At 36.1% G+C, this 17,885-nt stretch overlaps 1 pseudogene; it reads right to left on the minus strand.

The window, feature by feature from the left end:
- Nucleotides 1-12,598: 12,598 nt before the first annotated feature.
- Nucleotides 12,599-17,090, minus strand: LOC143638565 (B-cell CLL/lymphoma 9 protein pseudogene; annotated as a pseudogene).
- Nucleotides 17,091-17,885: the final 795 nt, after the last annotated feature.

A 17,885-nucleotide genomic window follows, 5' to 3' on the forward strand; every position in this document is an offset into this window, starting at 1 on the left:
TCATAGGATAAGTTATTCAAGTTTCACAATAATTATATTTATTGAACTAAAGAAAAACTCTCACCAATGTAAGAACTAAATGAAATGATTTTAAAGCAAGACTTTAAAGTGTTAAAATGAGCAGACTATCAGGAGAGTAAAGAGAGTGTATGATAAATTAATTCTTCTTTATGGTCAAATAATATTTAATTGTGTATGTGTAGTACAATTTCTTTAACATTCATCTGTTGATGGGCATCTAAGTCCATTCCATAGCTTAGCTATTGTGAATTGTGTTACTATAGTCATTGATGTGGCTGTGTAACAGTAGTATGCTACTTTTAAATCCTTTGGATATATACCAAGGAGTAGAAGAGCTGGGTCATATGGCAGTTCCATTCCTAGTTTTTTTCTGGAATCTCCATACTGCTTTCCAAAATGCTTGCACAAATTTACAGTCACACCAGCAATGTATGAGTGTTCCCTTTTCCCCAAATCCCCACCAACATTTGTTGTTACTTGGATTTTTGATAATTGCCATTCTGACTGGAATGAGATGGAATCTCAGTGTAGTTTAATTTTTATTTCTCTAATTGCTAGAGATTTTGAACATTTTTTAAATATTTGTTGATCATTTGTGTTTCTTCTTTTCAGAAGTGTCTGTTTAGTTCCTTTGCCCATGTATTTATGGGATTATTTGATGTTTTGGTGTTGAGCTTTTTGGGTTTTTTGGAGATTAATGCCCTATGTGAAGTGCAGGTGGAAAAAATTTTTCGCACAATCTATAGGTTCTTTATTCATGCTCTTGATTGTTTCTTTTGCTGTGAAGAAGCTTTTTAGTTTGATGCCACTCCTTTTTTATTTTTGAATTTTCCAGTAAATGGATAGATCTAGAGAATATCATGCTAGGTGAAATAAGCCAATCTTCCAAAAAATCAAGGTCAATATTTTCACTGATATGTAGAAGGTAAACCACAATAAAGTGGGGAAGGAGAAGAAGAAATTAAGTAGTTAGACAAAGGGGAATGAAAAGAAGAGAATAGGGATAAGAATTAAAAAGACAGTAGAATAAATCTAACACATTTTTCCTATGTACACACATGAAGTTGCCTACGTGAACACCATCATCATGCCTACAGAGAAGGGGGTCCTAATTAGAACAAGACATATCCTATGCTTGTATAATTTTATCAAAATAGATTCTACTCTCCTGTGTAACTAAGAAAAAACAATAAAATAAAATTTAAAAAGAGAATATATGAGGAAATAAAGTTGCAGAAAGAGCATAATAATCACTTCCTAAAGCTTGAATTGGAATTGTATAGTTCTTATAAAGTGATAGGAAAATGCTTTGAGTGACTGTCACCAATATATTTTAAGGAAATCATTTGAGTTTTCAGGTTTGTTATTTATGCATTTGGGGTATTTCTTATAAAAATTACTAATCCATTGTCATTAGATGGAAACTCTGTGGAATATGTCATAGGAAATCTTCAGACTTAGGGATAGGTATTTGCTTTATTGTTCTCTCTTAAAATCAATCATTTCACTTCACCAGATTAGACAGAGGCCAAAATGACAACCTGATATAACTGCTTTGACTGAACTTTTTCCATGCATTCAGTTACATGAAAACCAGAAATTTACTTTATTCTCATAATCTTTGATAAATTGTTAAGCTCTAGTTTCATGTCAGTTATAGGAAATTAAGTTTGAGATCAATATAATAAACACCATTTAGTCTTATCTATTCCAATAACTTTGCATTTAAAGATAGTTTCTCCTTGATACACAGCTCAGTAATATTTGGGTTTTACTGTTATTCAGTTTCAAGTTACAACTCTCAGTCTCAAAATTGGAAAGAACAGCATATTCCTCAGGCTAGAAATATGTGAGTGCTAATTCCTGAGTGTGGTAGAGAGATATTGTCTATTAATTATTTTTTTCACTCCATTATTTGAAGATGGAAGGGAGCAACTGTTAAACTCAGGATACACATATTGATGGGAGTAAAATTGCTTCTTCCTTTCTGTTACTTCTTGTTGCTTTTCTGTCAGATGTTGTACACAGAGGGATGGAATGTATGTTTTCTTTGGTAGTGTACTTGCTGAATGAAATTTTTAGCACTATTCCTAACAGAATATCATAAGTTCTATTCAGTCTGACTAACAATGAAACACTAAACTTTTTTCCAGGATCATACAATGATTCCATTGCTTTGTAATGAGACTAAATTTGTTTTCAGGTAACCCAAAATATTTAGATCCATCATAAATACTATAAGGGAAAATTATTTGTATCAGCATCACTATTTGGACAATACCAACAAAACAGCAGAACATTTTCTATATCATGTATTTTTGAAAGTTTGCAGTAACATGAAATTTTAGGAGAAGGTCCTAGTTCTAGTGTACCTTTCTGAGTGGTTGAATGTGTTGCTGAGGAAGACCAGGCCTTTAGACTGGTCCTTTTGTTTCACTCCACATACCAGATGGAACTATGTGTTTCAACTCAAACACTGTGTTCTTCTCCTTTCAGGGCTATATTCATATTTTTCTGTCAGCTTAGAAAAGCTCTTCCCTCATTTCTGCCTACCTAAATATATTTAACTATTTTTAAGACCTACTTTCATAGTTACCATCATAAATCCTTCCTTAATCAATACATACAGATGAAAGATCATTGCATCGTAAGATTGCCCACAGCATGTTATAAAATTTACTTAGAATTTTCTGAAACATATAGGTAGTTCCTTGAGCATAGGATCATATTAATTCTATACCCTATAGAGCATATTATACCTCCTAAAAAGTTCTACATGAAATATATATTTTATAAATATTTGCTAATTGAGACTGAGCTAAATCTCCAGAAGACAGGGCTGTCTCCCACATTGAGATTAGGTCCAGAATACTCTAGATCTTAAAAATTTTCTTTTTGTGCACATTTCAGTAACTTGGAAACAATGTTACATTCCAAATTGTTTACCCTGTAGAGGATAAGCATTCTCCATGGCAGTTTATTTATCTGAGTTATTTTATGCAATAAATTATTAAGTGATAAAAGTGGCTTAAGGTATCAAATGAATTAAGATTTGTGTGCTAAGGTGAATATAATAGTAAGCTGGGAATCAGAGATTTCAGAGTGTCAATCTGGAAATAATTGTTCAATTAAATAAAAACCTCTGTGTTATACAAAATTACATATAAGAGTTTGTGAGAGGAATGGAAAAAAAACAAGGAGAGAAATGAATTACAGTAGATGGGGTAGAGAGAGAAGATGGGAGGGGAGGGGAGGGGGGATAGTAGAGGATAGGAAAGGTAGCAGAATACAACAGTTACTAATAGGGCATTATGTAAAAATGTGGATGTGTAACCGATGTGATTCTGCAATCTGTATTTGGGGTAAAAATGGGAGTTCATAACCCACTTGAATCTAATGTATGAAATATGATACGTCAAGAGCTTTGTAATGTTTTGAACAACCAATAAAAAAATAAAATAAAATAAAAAAATAAAAACCTCTGGGCTTTAATTTTGATTAAAATTCTTATCTTTTCTCTCTTGCAGACTATTGAAATTAAATGCATCCATTTAATCATTGAGGACCTAACTTGTGTCATGCACCATTCTAGGAACAGGGAAAAAAAGCAGTGAATATGGCAGGCAAGGTTCTTGCTCCTTAGACTTTACATTCTAAGTGGGAAAAGATGAACTACCATATAATAAAAAGGAAAATATAAAGTAGTAATAAATTACATAAGGAGAATAAACTAATATGTGACAGTATGTGATAGGGCTAACATTAATTAAGACCACATGTTCAGGAAAGACATGTGCAAACTAGGTCTTAATTGGAGAAACAGTGAAAGCCATGTGAAGATTAGCAATCATAATGTTTGAGACAAAAGGAAAAGAATATATAGAAAAATACATGTTCTTGGTACAAAATTATTATTACGTTTGGCTAAATCAGACTAATGGATATAAGAGTAAAATATGAGAGAAGAAAAACAAGCATTTTCTAAATAATTTAAAGCCTTGGATGTCACGATAAATAGATTTTCCTAGGCATTATGGGAAGTCTACAGAGGGTATTAATCAGGGGAGTACAAAATCATTATACCTTTATAAGGTATAATTAACAAATAAGCATTATATATGTAATATAATTTGCTATTTCACAATGTGTATATTGTGAAATGATTTCCACAAAATAATTAGCATGTTCACCACCTCACATAATTATCTTTTTTTATGGTGAGAATACTTGAGATATATTCTCTTAGCAAGTTTAAATATAAAGTGCTTTTTTATTATTACTGTGCTATAATTAATTCTCTAAAAGTTATTAATCTTTTAATAACTAGTTTTGACCTTTTGGACAACACCTCTCTGTTTCCCCTAATTCCATAGCTGTTCTTCTACTCCCTACTTTCTATGATATTCAGTTTTTTAAATTTAGCATGTAAGTATTTGTCTTTCTGTGTGTGGTTTATTTTGCTTAGCATGGCATCTACCGGGTTCATGCATGTTTTTGCAAATGACAGTATTCCCTTCTTTTTAAAAAACTAAATAATATTCCATTATGTGTGCATATATACATATTTAATTTCTTTTATATTTTATGTATATATATATATATATATATATATATATATATATATATATATTATGTAATTTCTTTTTTTATTCACCCATTGATGGACACTTGCACAGTTGGGTTGCTTCTATATCTTAGCTAAATAAATAATATTGTAATGAACATGGAAGTGTAGACAAGAGCAAGCTTTATGATTGAGCAGAGCTGTTAGTAGGTTTCTGTGGCCTCCCATTATTATTACACATTCTCCCAACCACTAAGATATGCTGAGGGCTTCAATATTCTTAGATGAAGATAAAAAGAAGTGGGGAAAAAGTGGGCATCTGGAGTTAGCGACCTGTATGATTGAGGGACTCAGGTATTAACTCACTACATACTCACTTTCTCTGGCTGGAGAAATTATTGGCCAAAATCCTCTCATAACACTCAGCTATACTGACTTGAAAAAGCTATATTGCAAGTAAAATGAAATTGTTCTAGTTACCCTCTTCAACACATTTATTCTCAGTTTTTTATCCAATGGTATAGTGGAACTTCTCTGTTGGACTCCCACAAAGGTACTCTTATCTGTGTATATTTGTCCAAATCAATGCTTATATGGGTAATGATGGTAGAAAGCTTCTATTTTGCCATTGCAATGATATCAATTCCTCCTGATGAAATCTTATTTACATTGAAGAAAACAAAAACTGTGACAAATGCATTAATTTGAGTCAACAACTGACAGTACATCATCCTAGGTAGATGTTCACTACTTATAAGCTATTCACTCCTCAAAAGTACAAATGTTCAATATGATTTTGTCATTAAAAAAATTAACGTTTTATTAGCCTAAAGAAAAAAAGAAGTCTTCAGATGTCAGAAATTAATAGAAATCTCAAAACCAAGAGATGGATGCATAATATGAGTTGTATGGTAGCCTAGGAGGCTAAAGTATAGAAGTACAAAGTGGCCTTAATTTGTGTGAGCAATTGAATCAAAACCATCTGCATAAAAACTGAAACACTAAATAACTTCCATATTCATGTAAATGAAACTAAGAAAACTCCACTCACAATATTCATGGAATCTATGAGCTATCATGTGCCCACTAATATAAGAAGAAAAAAGAATATTCTTTAAAAATAAAACCTGAGGCTGTACAAATAGTGGATATGTGATTTATATTTAAATTATTTTCATACTTTTGGAAACCAGAGTCAGGGCATTAGTATGAAACCTGATCAAAGACTAGTGAAACCATGGGGAAAACAAATAGAAAGACATTCTTTTGTGACTCTTCAACAATCCAGGGCTCACTGGAAACCTAATGGAAGAAAATAAACATAAAAATATGAGTTTTATATTTATTAGTTTTATTACATGGGTAAACTATTCACAGTTAGAGATATGTGCACACACACACAGAAAAAAATAATGAAAAAAATTAAGATAAATGAATGTTATGAAAGAGTCTCTGAATTAAGTAGTTTAAAATTTATAAAAGAATTTAAGAAGGAATGTAGACCACAATGGAATTGGAGAATGCTATAAAAATAGGTTGTATTTGAAAAATAATCAAGTTCAAATAGAAATCTTATAAGTCGGTCATTAAAATTAAAAACTCAATGAAATAAATGGTTTGACACAGAGAAAGCATTAGTGACTTGAAAGTCAGAGATTATGGAAAACACACACAGCAATACAGAAAAATAAAGATAGAAAATAAGAAATAATTTGAAATGTGAAGAATATAGAGAAAGTTCAACATACATGTTGTGGGCTGAATATTTGTGTACTCACAAAATTCAAATGTTGAAACAGTAATCTCCCATGTAATGGGGAGGTGAGGACATTAGGAGATGAATAGGTTTAAATTATGTCATAAGGATTGTAACACTGATGATGATATTAGTTCTCTAATAAGACAGGAGAGGAAGGTAATGAGAGAGAGAGAGAGAGAGAGAGAGAGAGAGAGAGAGAGAGAGAGAGAGAGAGAGAGAGAGAGAACATAAAGAGGAAAGGCCACGTGAGCATACAATAAAAAGGCAGCAGTCTATAAGTCAGAAAGAGATCCATTGCCCAAACCTTACCCTGCAGACACCTGGATTTCAGACTTCCAGGCTTCCAAAACCATCAAAAATAGTGTCTGTTGTTTGAGACAACCAGAATATGACATGATATAACAGACCAAGGAGGAGAAGACATACCCGATGTAAAGTGGGCTAAAGAAAGAGAGAATAGAAGGACTCATTGATAATTTCTCCAAATCTGAAGAAAGACATATATCTTTAAATTGAAAACACAACAAAAGAAGATTTTTTAAAGTAGAATAAATATAAATAAATATAAACCTGAAAATATTGTGGTATAGACCTACAGAAAAATAAAACAGAAATGTCGAAAGAAATCAGAAAAATACCGTTTATCTACAGTTAGACAGATAGTAAATCTATTATTAGCAATAATTGAATCTAGCAAACCAAAGGATATTATTATTAAAGCATTAAGGAACAATAACCAATCTGGAATTCCATAACCAAATAATCTATTAGTCAAGTGTGAAACACAGAAGTTTATTTCAAAACACAGGCAGATTTAAGGGAGAATTTGAACTGTTTCCAGAGGGAGACTAAATAACTATATTTTCAAACAGAAAAAGACAAGAGAATTTACCATTTACAGACCTTTGCTGTGTAAAACTAAATAAGAATAGTTACTTAACAAAAACAATTATTATAATTCCTATGAGAGATTAAAAACAAAGTAGATATAAAATATTATATATATGAATTACAGGCAAGGAAAAATAAGTTGAACTTCTAAGTTGTGTGAAGAATATAATTAAAGAAGCCCTATATACTCTACTTCATTTTTTAAATTTTATATATAAATTATTTATTTTAAGTAGGTATTATGTTTACAATACTGCAGTAATGTTCACTAAGTGGCTTAAAAATATAAAGTAATTCTATGTAGCAGTTTCACTGACTAAATAGTTTAATAGGCATTAAAATAGAAAAATCTCAAATGGTCAATGAAGCAAAGTTTAATTGTATATGTATGGTATACATATGTTTCATATAGACATATATGATATAAAAAGTATGTATAGTGTGAAATCATTTTTTTAAAAAATATCAATAAATATTTGGTAAATGGATCAATATAATTTCAATATTCTAAAACTTAGAAAGGATAAGAATTGTAAGTTCTTTCAACAATGAGGAAATTTAGCCCAGAAATTTTTATTGAATAGAATATTTAACTATTTCCAGATTGAAATTTTGAAATTTCTGATTCCAACCTTAACGGTCTATTCACCTTAACACACAAATCTCAATTCATTTAAGACCTAAGCCTCTTTTGTCATTTAATGATTTGTTGAGTAATATCACTCAGATAAATAAACTGATATGCAGAATTCTTGCTTTCTGGACTGAATGTAAAGATGTTCAAAAAACTGAGCTATTAAAAATAAGAGTTAAGATAGGAGGAAGTATATGGGGTTAAAATTCTTAAAAAGCATTTTAAAATATCCACACACCTAATACTAGGTGAAACCAAATGAAATGTTCAATCTTTTAGCTAATAAAATTCCAATTTTATATAATTTAATCTAAGGACTCTGTTTTATGGACTGCATTTATATGTTTGTAAATTTCATAGAAAAAGTTCTGAAAAGATACATAGCAAACTTATAAATCACCTTTAAAGATGAAAAGAAAGACAGGATTGAGGGATGGTAGTCACAAGAGTGACTTAGAAATACATGTGAAATTTTAACTTTTTAAAAGAAGAATGTGCCAGGCATGGTGGTGCACATCTGTATTCCCAGTGGCTCCAGAGGCTGAGGCAGGAGGATCACAGTTTCACAGCCAGCCTCAGCAATTTAATGAGGCTGTAAGGCACCTACTGAGAACATGTCTCAAAATAAAAAATGAAAAGGATTGGGATGTGGCTTAGTGGTTAAATCCCTTGAGTTCAATTCCAAGTATGAGAAAAAGAGAGAGAGAGAGAGAGAGAGAGAGAGAAGGAAGGAAGAATATGTAAGTGTGTGTGTGTCTGTGTGTCTGTGTGTCTGTGTGTAGTTAAAATCTGTTTTCAAATATTATCTCATTACATCTATCAAGTGCCTATTAGGTACAAGTCCCAAAGTTTGGGTGTATTTTTACATTTTTTTTATTGGTAACCCCAAGCTGAGAAAAAAAAATATGCCTGAATATTTTTAACTAAGCCTTCTTACAATAGGCTTTTGATACATTCTTCGAATTGGGACTATACACAATCTATTGTCACATTTATCAGATGAATACAATATTTTTAAATAAAAGTTATTCAACATTGTCCAAGCCTTTAATTTAAAGTTACAGTATTGATCCACACAGACTAGAAGCATTTTAATTTAGGAGATAAAACAAGCTTTCAATAGGGCTTCATTTTCCAAGTTTGGGAAAAACTCAGTATTCATCCCAAATTGCTGCTGGGGTGAGAAGGAAGTGAACTGCAGAGTGAGCTGTCAGCAACTCCCCAGGATCTGAAGGAGTTCAACACATGTTCTACACATTCTGACCTGTGCTGTCAGTCATGATTCACCAATAGCCTATTCTTCTTAAACATTTATCATCTGTTCCCCAGACATCAACAATTGGATATAATTTTTGCAGGCTGTCATTTGTCATTATTTTGGAGATAAAGAGAGAGTGAAACATTCTTTGGAATTTAGTATTTCTTCTACTTTCCACATATTGTGTGCTTACAGAGAAGAGAGTTTCTTCCTTTTTATATCAAAGTGAACTACACTTCAGCAACAGAAATATTAAATGTAAACAAAGTAATTTAGAATGAAAATCATTATTTGAGAGATTGCAGCATCTATACCAGATTTAATTTAAAATATTAAACTGCATAATTGTCAGCGTGTTAATCCAAACAAACAATAAACAAGCACAAATAAAAACTTGACACTGTCATTTGAGTAATTCGTTACTCACCTTCTCTAATAAGTAATTATTCAATTATATGCCAGGGGAAAAGTTCCATGCGCTAAATTATAATCATTGGCTTAATTCATGTCAAGTGATATGAGAGGCCTCTAAATTTTTTTCCCAATTTGAAAAAACTTTCTGATTTTCTAATTCTTTCTAATTTATTTCTAAAATCAGCTTTCTGATTTTCTAATTCGTCTGTCAAAGTGTCAGGCATGATCTCAATTTAACTCTCTAATCAAATTAGGCTTCATATTGCCTTAACGTTTTTTTGGTTTTTTTTTGGTATGGAACTCAAACCCAGGTGTGCTTAACCACTGAGCAACATCCCTAGCCCTTTTTATTTATTTATTTATTTATTTATTTACTTTTAGATATACATGACAGTGGAGTATATTTTGACATATTATATATGCATGAAATATAATTTATTCAAATTAGGATTCCAAAATGTTTTTTTAATCTCCAATTTCCACACAATTTCAGTCTTTTTTTAACTTGAAGAACGATGAAGACTCCCTACATTAATTTTACAAAAAAAAATTACTTATTGAAGTAATGGTCAAGAGAGAATTAGGGAATGTCAGGAAATTATTCTAAATAATTCAACTGCTTCTATATGTACCTGTGCTCTCATAGTAAACTTCTTTCATATTTCCACTGGTAGCAATGCATTATTTCTTGCTCCCCATTTATGCTATGAGAATCACACTGTGAATAATAATAAGAAAATAGAGCATTTTGTTCCTTCAAATTAGCTCATAGATAAAAGGATTTACAGGAAGAAGTGTGAAGAAATCGATTTGCATACAAGACATTACTCCAAAGCAGAAAATCACAGAGCCTCCTGATATTAAACAAAGGAAAATTAGAAAATAATTCCACATTTTGTAAATAAGCAATTTGGGGTTTAGAAAAGGTAAGTTGATTAACTAAGAGCACACAGCAAGTTAATGGCAAACTGAGTCTAGAATTTGGATCCCCTAATTCCTACACTGGTTAATTTCTACTACCAAAGGTTGAGAAAAGATTTATAGAATAATATAAAGGAAAAGGACATAAATGAAGTCAATTGTTTGATACTGTTTTAAGACACAATGTCAGTAAGAGCATCACAGATATTCAATCTTAGAAACAGATTGAAACTAATATAGCAGCTCAAGTCCTAGATTATTTAGTGTTAATCATGGGAGAAAAGAAGAAAATAATGATCTAAGATATTCTAGTTATCACAAAGCAATTAGAATGCAGTTTATTTAGATAAAATTGTCATAGCTGGGTATCCCACACAGCAAAGTAACATGGTTCAAAAATCTATACCTTAAGCCCTGAGTTTATATTGATTTCCAGAGTAGTGACATCACCACTGCCTGCTCTTTGCAGGGCAAGTACTACAATGTTCAAAACAGGTAGAATGAAGGTGCTCTTACCTTCTTGCATACTGCATATTACATGAGTTATGGAAAGGTTCACATTTGTCCTTGGTATCATACATGAGAAGTTATTCTTCAAAATCAAGTTTTGGGTAAGTAGAGGTAGGTCCATGGAGTCAGTGTCTGGCAGCAAAACAAGGACTTGCTAGCTTTCATAGATACCTCACAAGCTACTTTAAATTTTAAAAATAAAACTGCAATAAAAGACATTTGGGCATCTCAACAAATTCACAGAGATGGGACAGTTATTTTAAGATTTTGAGGAAAACACAGTAATCAATAGCTGTCACATATACATTGCATTACAACTAGGAGATAAGTACAATTACAAAATTAGATCCTGGTAATATTCCTTAGACTGTCACTTGTTTGTGAAGTTGGATATTCTGAAGTTGTTGTGGCAAAAGCAACTACAGCTAGAGATGAGGATATGAAGTGGGATAGCGCCAGGGTATTCCTTTATGATGATTTTGAGTATTTTGTTTGTGGGAGTGAATATACAAATCTATGCATGGGATAAAATTGAAAAAAAAAGATAAAATGTGCACTAATAAATGTATATAAAACTGATGAAATCTAATTAAGGTCTAATGCTAGTACCAACTTCAATTTCTTGCTTTTAATATTATACTATAGTTATGTGAAATATTACCATTTGGGGGAAAATGATGAAGGTGAACAAGACCTTTCTGTATATATTTTTAAATATATTTATTGAGATATCATTCACATGCCATGCTATTTTCTTATTTTAAAAAAGCATTTTTAGTGTATATAGAGTTGTACAACCATCAACACAATTTTGGAATATTCTTAATAATGCCAGATAGAAACTCTGTAGCTGTTTAATATTAGACTAATTCCTCTCTCCCTAGGCAACCACTGACATTCTTTCTGTCTATAAAAATGTGTCTGTTATGGAAATCTTGTATAAATGGTGTCATATAATATAAATATATGCTATTGTGGTGGCTTTATTTACTTGGCATAATTTTCCCAAGGTTCATCCATGTTAGAAAACATATTAGTATTTTATTCCTTTTTATCACTAAAAATATTCTCTTGTGTGGTTATGCATTTTTATCCATGTATCAATATATGAGCATTTAAATTTCTCCATTTTCTATAGTGCTGCCATCAACATTCCTGTACAAGTTTTTGTATTGACATGTGTTTTGTTTTTTAAAATTTATGTTTCAATCCTCTCATTTTTATACTGACTCTGCAATTGTTGAGTCATATGACATCTCTGTTTAACCTGCTGAGTAACTATCAGACTATTTTCTATAGTAACTGTACAATTCTATATTTTTACTAGCAGTACATGAGGTTCTTATTTATTATCCACATTTTCTCTATCACATTACCTTGATTTAAATTGCCTCATTCCTAATGTATGTGAAGTTTTATATCCTTTGCTTTTGATGTGAATTTTGCTGGTGACTAATATTCTTGAGTATCCTTTTCTTTGTTTAGTGGCCACTTGCATATGTTTTTGGAGAAATGTCCATTCATATACTTAGCCTATTTTTAATTACATTATTCATCTTTTATTATTGAGTTGAAATAGATACAAATCACTTTACAGATATACAATTGAAAAATTTCTTCTATTCTTTAAAGACAAAGTAGGTGGTGGCCTGACGTGGATGGAGCTGTAGCAAGAGGGATGTCTGGAGTTTCTATTGGCCCTGGACCTCCCATGCCAGGTAATTTTAGTCCCATTTGGGGTTCTGATAGCCCATCATCCTCTGCATGTGGGAAATACCAGGTCCATGACCCTGAGGCTGTTTACAGCCTGGGACTTCCTCTCAAGGAAAATAGTGTCTGGCTAGGTTTCTGAGATGGAGTAATGCAGGATAGATCAGACTTAGGTATTCCAGTGGCTACAGGTCCAATGACCTCCTGCAGATCTGGGTTTGTAAACACCACCAAAGGTGTGCTGTTTCCCAAGACAGTGAAGGAGTCAGGATCCCCAGGCAGCCAAGATTACAAAGTGCTGCGTCTGCTGAACTTTGGGGCAGGTTTCTGGGGTGGCCAAGGGGGCCATCTCCTGGGAAGCCATCTGTCCTGGGAAGTGTCATTGTTCCTCAATGTGGCCATTGTGATGTAACAGGACTTGCTGTGGAGGAGACTGTACTGCAGGGAAGCTCTGGGGGAAACCCATCCATACTTGAGGTACCATCAGAGGCTCCTGGGACCCATCCCCATGATAGGATTGGGTGACATCAAGCCAGGCCCCATTGGGACACCATGAGGAGGTATGTTGTGTCCCATGGCATTCAGAGAGGACATCTTATTGGAGTGAGAAAGTGACTGAGTCTTTCCCATTTGGCTAAGAGTTAGCATCAGAACCATGGGGATTGGACCTGAAATTTAAGGATTCTGTGTATGAATGCCCATTCCTGGCATATTATTCATTGATGGTAGGTTGGAAGAATGAGCTGGAGGGAAGTCATCATTAGAATTGGCCACAGTCTTATTGGCATCATGGTATAATGAGGTCAAACTGGGCAAACTTGGACATTCAAGACATGAAAATTGACAGTGGGTTCTGGGAAAGGATCGGCTCTGGAGACATAGTGTAAGGTGTACTAGAGGAACGACTTCCAGGGATATTCACATAGGCAAGCTAGCTGGCTGTAGGAGGGGGGGCACCTGACTGTATACTTCCCAGCATGGCTGGGGAGGCCAGGGTGAGGGGAGCTTTACAGTTTGTAGAAATCCCAGCACTCTGAAGGGGAGGTTTGGGAGAGGAGGTCCATCCAGATGATAGGGCAGGAACTGATGAAGACTTGAGGTGAACTGGTGATGCGGCAGCAGACCCCAAGACAGGGGAGGACTTAATGGAAGTAGCAGCAGCTGGGCTCACCAGCATGCCTGCCTGCTGTGATGGAGTCTGGGAGGTCTTGAGGTTCCTCGAGGACAAGCCCAGCATCAGGGACTGAACTTGGTGCATGATGTGAGACTTCAGATATTAATTCCTTGTGGAATATACCTGGCAGTTGCCACAGATATATCCAAGGGCTTCCATCCCAGGTCAAGCTAAAGTGGAAGAACTATGTTGAGGTTAGTGGCATTACTAGAAGGGTTAAGAGGAGTGGTGACATGTGACTGAGCTGGCTGTTAGTTCATTGGTTGGGCCCAATAGATTCTCTGAGATTCTGCAAGGCACTATTGCTGCCTGGACTCTGAGACATGGGAAGGAATGGCTTGGGGTCCATGCCATACTCCTGTTGAGGGTTCTCACCAAACGCAGGGGTACCATCTTCTGTTGTGCAGGCAGCATGTCTGAACTACCTGTGTATAATTTCATCATCTTCTCAGGGCCTGCCCTAGCCTCTCTAATCTTCTGAAATATCATCTGAGTGTTGGATCCCATGCTGAAATTTAGATTGTAATCTCCCTTTACCTCACTAGGAACCATCTCAAATTCAAGTTCCTGACCAGGGCCTATCTGTGGAGGCATTCCTTTTGGAAAGTCACCCTTAGAAGAACTCAGTGGACACTCAACTAGTAGTCAAGGGAAAATGGGATTGTTCCTATGCTTCATGTAGCACTGGGAGCCTGGGATCATCTTGTTCATTTCCATGCTGGGCCTGATGCCTTTCATGCTTATCCCTCAGGGAGACCCAGTTGTTTCCCTGTCGGGTACTATTGAAATATTTCTTCAGGTAATCCTTGGGGGTTGGGGAAGTGTTTCCCCTAATCCAGGACTGCTGAAGGCTCCTTGGCCAGAAGGAAGGTTTCAACCATCTGGAATTTTTGGCCCATCATCTGACCAACTGACTTCAGAAAGGCCTGATCTAGGTGCAGGACTGGGCACATTTGGCCCTTTTATTTCATAGTTTATCATTCCTGCAAATATAGGGAGGTGCATTTGTCTTCCTGGTATGTTGTGATGGGGAACCATGTCCTTCAGGGGCTGAGAATGTGAAATATTGATATCTTCAGAAAATGTCTCCTTTGCTCATATATGAATACATGATAACTCCACATCATGTAAAACCACAAGAATGGGAAGTTCCACTCCATGTATGTATGATATGTCAAATACATTCTACTCTCATATATAACTAAAAATAACAAATAAAAAGAGAGAATGGTTCTGTAAACCCAGGCAGCCAGCCTTCACTAGGAGTCATTTGTTTTGAAGGGGGTGACCCTTGAACCACTCCCCACAGCCCATGCTAATGGACCATCATGTCCTGGAAGGAGCACTTCTGTATACCACTTGTTCCTGCTTCCTCCTCTTGTCTTCATAAAACTTCTGCTGCAGTTTCAGCCACATTATCTGCTCAGGGGTCATGTGTTCAGGGGGTCAGGTCTTATGGGCCCAGACTGGGAGTTGATAGAAGGTAGAACAATTTCATCTGGAGAAAAGGGTATATCTCTATATCCTTGAATTCCATAGGGAGTTCCACATCTTTCAAGGGCCCAGGTCCCTTACTTAGGCTTTGGGATTGAGCTATCGTGGCCTGTATTGGCTCTTCTGTATTTTTCTGAGTTCCATCTAATATGTCAGAATTCTGATGGGGTCCCCATTTTGTCCTCCTATGAATTCTTTCCGTCAGAGAAAAGTATAAGCTGGATGGATATCTCTGAGAGTTTGCAAGGAGTGCTCACAGTGCTCCAGCTGCTCCGGAGACAGGCTATCAGGGATTTCTCCCAATGTTGGGGGCTTACCGCTAGACACTGATAGATATGGAGAGGTTTTGGGATCTGCTGATGAGCTATTGCTCCCCTGGGAGTTAGGGGTCACTGCTCCATTGTTAGGCTTCTATTTTGGTCTGGTACCATCTGGGGGCAAAGGAGTGGAAATGGCAGAACTGCCTACAGAAGGAATCAGTTTATTTTCTACCACAGAACTGTCATGATACAGGGTATTTAGGGGTGCAACAGGCTTGGGTGCTGATGCCAGAATGAGTTAGCTGTAGTTGGGTGTTTTAGTCAGCTATTTTGCTGCTGTGACTAAAAGAACCAACCAGAGCAACTGTAGAGGAGGAAACATTTATTTGGGGGCTCATGGTTTCAGAGGTCTCAATCCACAGACAGCAGGCTCTATTCCTCAGGGCTTAAGGTGAGGCAGGACATCATGGTGGAAGAGTGTGATAGAGAGAAACAGCTTACATGATGATCAGGAAGCAGAGAGAGAGGTCTCCACTTGACAAATACAAATATATACCCCAAAGTCATGCCCCAATTCCCACCTCCTCCATCCACACCCTACTACTTCAATTACCACTGAGTTACCCTATCAGGGGATTAATTCACTGCTTGGGTTAAGACTCTTATAATCCAATCATTTATCCTCTGAACCTTCTTGCATTGCCTCACATGTGATCCTTTCAGGGACACCTCACATCCAAACCATAACATCTGGTGTTCTAAGAAGAATTCTGTTCCTGGTTGGCTGGAGCTGGGGGTAGTTATGGGAGAGGTTTCCAATAACTATCAAAGGCAGAGATCTGTGTATTCAGAGGGACTGTGCGTCTCTCTGTCTTGCTGTTAGTGATGTTCTAGGTGTGTTCAGAGAATTGTTTCACCCTGGTCCTTCAATACAGCTTCTTCAGCTTTATTGGACATCTCAATCGAAAACACATAACACCACTTTGGCTGTAATCTTCTGAGCGGGTGTGGGCTTTGGGGCAGTACTTTGGCCATGGGAAAGGGGTGGAAGACCTGGGCCTGTAGCAGTTGATGGGGTCATGGAGTGTGTTTTGTGTGGGAATCCTAGGACTTTATAAAGTCAGCAGAATTATATTCTGTCTTGCCAGAGTCATCTGGCATGTTTGGAGTCCCAGTTTCTCTCTGATTAAAGGAGTTGTTTTCTCCTTGCCCTGGACATCATTTCCAGCCCCATTCTTCAGCCTAATGCTCCCATCTGGGCCAGGGTATGACCACCACTCTTGGAGTCATAGGGGGATGGCTGGGATTGGTTGGCTGAGTACCCCCTGTTTACTCTGATTAGAGATTCTGGAATCCAGCTGGGGATTTCCAGATAAGGACATCACTGCAAGAGGATGAACCATCATGTCCTGCTTGATTTGTAGCTACACTGTGGGTTTTCTGATGGAGAGTTCCTCAGTTCAGGGTTACTGGAATGCATTGATTGAAATCCTGAGCTTGCAGTCACAAAAAGGGATGGTCTTACTGAGTTCCTCTTGGGCAGCTGCTGGGGGCAGCAGCAGTGGTCCGCTGCTGCTTGCTTGGTGTGTCCCTTAGCATTGGTCACCTGCATGCCTTTTTCCTTTGTTTTTCTCTGCTGTGGAAGTGGGTCCTTTCCCCGTGTAGTTCCCACATTCTTTAGGTGTGTGCCTCCTGCTGACAAAGGAAAATCTTGCATCTCTAGGGAACTTAAAATCCCAAGGGCCACAACACCACAGTGCTCATCCTAGAGGTGGTGAGTCCAGGAATTCCTTCGTTAAAGGTGACACTCACCTTTCAAGGTGTCCAATTTATTCTCTTCTTCTACATAGATAACAAGAGCTTTCTGAGAATGATCTCTGCTACCCAAACAAAAGGAAAATTTTAAGGCTAAGTGGAAGGACACTACCTAATCCCCACATTCAGTCAATATCTATCTTTCCACTCTCTGGTGGTTATCTTTGCTTACATTTCTGCAATTTCACCACTAATCCTGTCTTGCCACCTGGAAGTAGGAGTGGGGGAGGGGCAAGGAGAAGCGGATTAGGGGAGGGGGTTTCAGTTAGGGGCAGCTTTGAATCCCCGGGTGGCCGGGCTGGGGTCAGCGGCAGCAGTGACACAGCACCTCCCCCTGCAGCAGGAAAGGCAGCAGCGGTGCCACCCCACTTCCACAGGCACTCATAGGCTTCATTATCCATCTGTGCCTCTGTCTTTCCAGCTCCCCTCTCCTGATACCACCCCTTTCCCCTCCCTTTGA

The sequence above is a fragment of the Callospermophilus lateralis genome, chromosome X (assembly GCF_048772815.1).
Source record: "Callospermophilus lateralis isolate mCalLat2 chromosome X, mCalLat2.hap1, whole genome shotgun sequence".
Lineage (NCBI taxonomy): Eukaryota > Metazoa > Chordata > Mammalia > Rodentia > Sciuridae > Callospermophilus > Callospermophilus lateralis.